The following is a 6000-nucleotide window of genomic DNA, read 5'->3' on the forward strand; positions in this document are numbered from 1 at the left end:
ATAACTGCATTATTTGATTAATTAATCTTAAAATGAGATGCACAATTTTAAACATTGAATACGAATCTTGTATTTATATAGGCAGGTATCTATTTAGAATTACTATATTGGTAGCATTAAAAAGTGGGACAAATAGTGAATAAAATAATTATTAATTCTTCAAGATTCTCAGTTATTAATTTTTCATTTAATGTTGTATCTCACATTTTAAAATGCCATTGATCCACAAAAGAATCAAAGGACGTTTTCCAGCAAATAGCAAAAACTAAATTAATTTCTTGTGTTTTATAGCTGTTGAAGATCTTGAAAGACTAACAATAAAATTATAGTAGCATTAATTATTAAAGGCTGCTCTGTAATTTTCCAATTTCCCCAAAATACCTATAACCAAAATGAATATCTAAATGAGATTGCCACCAGAGATAATCATATATACCAATTTAATTACAATAGTACAATCTAGAGAGACTTTGATCAATATAATGCAGTTTTATAGTTATGTATAATTATGAATTATGTTTATAATTAATCCTTAATAAATTCAAACTTATTTCCTTTTATTACTTCTAAATTCAAAAAACAGATTTTTGCTATTAAGACATTAATATGTTAATATTACAGAGTTGTTGTTCTTAGTTGTGAAGTCGTGTCCGACCCATTGCGACCACATGGACAACGTTCCTCCAGGCCTTCCTGTCTCTACCATCTTCTGGAGTCCATTTAAGCTCACGCCCACTGCTTCAGAGACTCCATCCAGCCACCTCATTCTCTGTCGTCCCCTTCTTCTATTGCCCTCAATCTTCCCCAGTATTAGGCTCTTCTCCAGTGAGTCCTTCCTTCTTATTAGGTGACCAAAGTATTTGAGTTTCAACTTCAGGATCTGGCCTTCTAAAGAGCAGTCAAGGTTGATCTTCCTCTAGAACTGACCCGTTTGAACGCCTTGCAGTCCAAAGGACTCCCAGGAGACTTCTTCAGCACCACAGTTCAAAGGCCTCAATTCTTTGGGGCTCAACCTTTCTTATGGTCCAACTTTCACTGCCATACATTGGAACTGGGAAAACCATAGCCTTGACTATACACACTTTTGTTGGTAGTGTGATGCTTTTTATTTATATATTTATTTATTTATTTATTTATTTTAATTCCATTTATATCCCGCCCTTCTCCGAAGACTCAGGGCGGCTTACAAGCTTAGCAGTAGCCTTCATTCTATGTATATGCCTGCTTATTAGGGCTTTCATACACCCCCCAAGTGGCATTATTACAAAGTCAGCTTAATTGCCCCAACAATCTGGGTCCTCATTTTACCTACCTCGGAAGGATGGAAGGCTGAGTCAACCTTTTTAGTATGCTGTCTGCTTTTTAGTATGCTGTCTAGATTTGCCATAGCTTTCCTTCCATGAGCAAGCATCTTTTAATTTCTTGGCTGCGGTCCCCATCTGCAATGATCTTGGAGCCCAGAAAAATAAAATCTGTCACTACCTCCATTTCTTCCCCATCTATTTGCCAGGAATTATATGCTCTGCATATAAGCTAAATAGGCAGGTTGACAGGACTCCTTTCCCAATTTTGAACCAATCAGTGGTTCCGTGTCCAGTTCTCACTGTTGCTTCTTGACCCGCATATTTTCAGGAGACAAATAACATGGTCTGGTACTCCCATCTCTTTAAGAACTTGCCACAATTTGTTGTGATCCACACAATCAAAGCCTTTAGCATAGTCAATGAAGCAGATGTTTTTCTGGAACTCCCTAGCTTTCTCCATGATCCAGCATATGTTGGCAATTTGATCTCTAGTTCCTCTCTCTTTGAAATCCTGCCTGTACTTCTGATAGTTCTCGATCCACATACTGCTGGAGTCTAGCTTGTAGGATTTTAAGCATAACTTTACTAGCATGTGAATTTTTTTTAATCCCATTTATATCCCGCCCTTCTCCGAAGACTCAGGGCGGCTTACAATCTAAAGCACAATGTGCTTAGCAATAGCCTTCATTCTATGTATATACCTGCTTATTAAGGCTTTCGGGGGGGCCCAAGCGGCATTTTTACAAAGTTAACTTATTGCCCCCAACAATCTGGGTCCTCATTTTACCTACCTCGGAAGGATGGAAGGCCGAGTCAACCTTGAGCCTGGTGGGATGCGAACCTGCACTAATTGCAGGCAGCTGGTGTTACTTAAGGAGGCATCAGCCCACTGCTCCACCAAGTGCAATGGTGCGATAGTTTGAACATTCTTTGGCATTGCATCATCTTTTAAGATTTTGAATAGCTCAGCTGGAATATTGTCACCTCCACTAGCTTTGTTGTTGCTCAGATTTCTTATGGCCCATTTCACTTCACATTCTAGGATGTCTGGCTCAAGGTCAGTGACCACCCAATCGTGGTTATATTACAGAGTACAGTAATACTATTGTCCTGAAAAATGAATGAAAAATTAAATCCCAATCCCAAACATTAGCTATATTTCCAATAAAGTATCTAATAAAGCAACTTTACCAATTTGCTGCCTTCTTTCATTTAATTCCACAGTTCCTCAATGAAGTTTAATCATTTCAAAGCAAAGATTCCCAAACCCATTATAGTAGCCATTTTTGACAGATAAATAGGTAAATATAATTTATTACAACAAAAGGCAAAATCTGATTAATGCCAAAGACATTGCCTCAAAATACTAATCAAAGAGAGAACCAATGTAGAAACGATAAATTTCCTGACCAAACAATTAATCAATGGAATGGTTTGCCTTCAGATGTTGTGGATGCTCCATCTCTGGAAGTTTTTAAGAGGAGATTGGACAACCATTTGTTTGAAATGGTATGAACGTCTCCTGCTTTCAGGGAATTAGACTAAAAGACCTTCACGGTCCCTTCCAACTCTGTTATTCTGTTATCCCCGTCCACCAAAATTTAAACAGCTTTGCTATAAAGGGAATCAGGATTCTATCCAATCAGCCATGTTCTCCCAGAATATTCCATTCTATTCCATTCCAACCCAACTTATTCCATCCCATTAATAAGATTATTTTTTAATTTTTTTCCTGTTGGAAGCAATGGAGAGTAATAGAGAGATATCAGATGGCTGAGTTATTTTTACTAAACAATTGCCCTGCCTCCTAAGAAAGGTGCAGTGAGGACACTGGCTCGTTTCCAGTGTCAAAAGAACATAAAAATACTTGAGATTTTGTATAAATAATGGGGAGGCATTACTTTGTCCTTTCCCTCAGTTATCAGTTCAAATTTCTGGGATCCTCTTGCACTTAGCAGAGTTTATGGGTTACTCAGTTTTTAAGTATCCATTTAAACCAAAAGGTTCAATTTACCATGATAATTTTGAAGGTGTTTTGGGAGAAGACAAGTGTCACAAGGAAATGTCAAGGAGGATACCAAGCTGAAATGTTATGAAACAAGTATGTATCTTTCAAGGAGATACACTTATAAACACTTATCTTTTCACAAGCAAGCAATAAAATCAAGAAAAGGCAAATTTCCAAACCTCATCTCTCAACTGTATAAGCTGAGATGCTAAGGAAGATATATTTTATCCATGTACATTCTGCAGAAGAAAATAAATGTGATATGACAGGGTCAATAATTCAAAACCAATTACAGCATGATGTGTACCCAAATACGGAATTTATTTCTACATAGAGAGTATTTTTACAATATTTGCCCATATCAGCCTTCCATTTTGGAAATCATTTATAGTTCCTTGGGATTAATGGCTTCTTGGGCTGTCACAGATTTAGAATAGAGTCTCCTGTATTTGCGATGACAAATGAACCAGGCAAAGTGTCACTATTAATGAAAAAATCCATTTTCAAAAATGATATATTCTGTGGGTTCAGAATTTTTGTCTTGAATTTTACACTAGAGAATTGAGGTGGACGCTCCTTCTGAGTACAGAATTTAAAACAGCACAGGACACATATCTCAATATGAGGTTTTATGTAAACACATTTTAAACACATTCCACAGTTTAATATAACCAACACAACCAAGGGCCTTTCTATTATCAGTAAAGCACATATTGATATTTTTGGTATTCTTTTGCTTATTCAGCACGCAATCGTCTTTCATGTTCCTCAGCTTTTTCTTAAGCCAGTTTGAACATCTGGCATCTATTTTTCCATGTAAGGCCCTAATCTGTGTTGTATTTCATTAAACTCCTTCCCTCTTTATTTGATATTCTTTGGATCAGTTTGCTACCAGTTCATAGGCATACTTTAGCATTCCAGTTTGAGAAGGGAACTTCTGAGTTTAGAGATCTTTTGAAAGACTTTTTCTATTTTTCCCATGGCTTGTTTCCATTTCAAAGTCTGTACAGATGTTGTCATATTACTAATTGTCTCTTCTAATAGTTCTCTGAAACTCTTTGTTAAGTTTTTTCCTAAGATTACTATTTACTTTAGCTTCTCTTCTTGGCAATTTTCACAATTTGTTTTGACCTCAATTTTTGTGATATTTGGCAGTCTCTTTCCATTTTCATTCTTTCATCCATTTCTTTCATTTCATTCCACAGTTCTTCAGGTTCTGTATCAACGAATTTAAAGGACTTCACAGCAATTCCTGATATTCTCCTTGAAAGTGATGGATACAGGTTGTCCTCACTCACCAACCACTTGTTCAGCAACTGGTCAAATTTACAATGGAGCTGAAAAAAGAAGATTTACAACTTGTCCGCAAAATTGTTGCTGTCGCAGTGTCTCTGGGGTCATGCAATTGCAATTCAGGTGCTTGGCAACTGGCACACATTTATGATGGTCATAGTGTCCTGCAATTACACCATCATTATTTCTGATCTTCATGGCCGCCTTCTGACAAGCAAATTCAATGAGGAAGCTGGTAGGAAGTTGCAAGTTGCAGTCATGTGGCCTTGCACTTAACAACCTGCAGTGATTTGCTGAAGAACCACAGTCAGAACCGATGAACTGATGTCATGAGGCGTGGTCATGTGACTTTTCACTTCATAGCCGTGTTGTTTACTGACAGAGTTGTCCAGTCCCAATTGCAGTCAGTGAAGGCTACCCGTATATCATGGAAACTGACTGGCCTCTGCTGCTGCTATTTTAGCTTAACTTGGAAGTTGCGAATGAGCAATTTCTGTCCACAGTCAGAGTCAAACTTATGTCCTGGCCATAAGTTAGATACTATAACTGAGCCCTTCTTTTAGCAATAATACAATTAATTTTATTAATTTTATTTCTATGTATTCTATCTGGTGATGCCCATACATACAAGCATAATTTGGTTTGTTAAAAGACCACATTACCTGTGAAGATATTTTTGCATGGGCAGAAATTAATAAATCATTTATTTATTTTATTAGACTTATATACCGCCCTTCTCCCGTAGGACTCAGGGCGGTTCACAAGGTATTTTAAAAACAATACAAGAAGTTACAAAAATTAAAAACAAAATGATTACACTAACCTTGAACTAAAAACCCCAATTATAATTAAAATACAATTAAAACCCCAGTTAATACTCTCAGTCCAGGCCAGAAAGCTCGAAGAGCCAGGTCTTCAGGTCCCAGTGGAATGAGCGAAGGTCAGGGGCAGTCCTAAGCTCTACAGGCAGCTGGTTCCAAAGGGCCGGCGCACCCACAGAGAAGCCCCCCCCCGGGTATTGTCCGCCGGTATTTGCTTGGTTCATATGGGTTTCCTAATCCATATAATCCAATTAAATTCATTAACCTCCTCTTTTTCTACATGGGTAGTTGAGACATAAGGTGAGACAGTTTTGGTGTAGGCTAGAAACAGGAGACCATGAGTTCTAGTCCTGACTTAAGACAAAATCACCTGGGTAACCTTGGGGCAGGAATGGGACAACTTGCCACGGGACAACTCACTGGGGCCAACTTGCCACAGGACAACTCGTCACAGCCAACTTGCCATGAGACAATTCACTGTGGAACAGTTTAACAGTTCTATTTAATTATTTAAATAAAAAAAATATTTTAATTTTTGTCGACCACATTTCATTCTGTCCATCCTTTTGCATCC

Source organism: Vipera ursinii (genome assembly GCF_947247035.1).
Source record: "Vipera ursinii genome assembly, chromosome: 4".
Lineage (NCBI taxonomy): Eukaryota > Metazoa > Chordata > Lepidosauria > Squamata > Viperidae > Vipera > Vipera ursinii.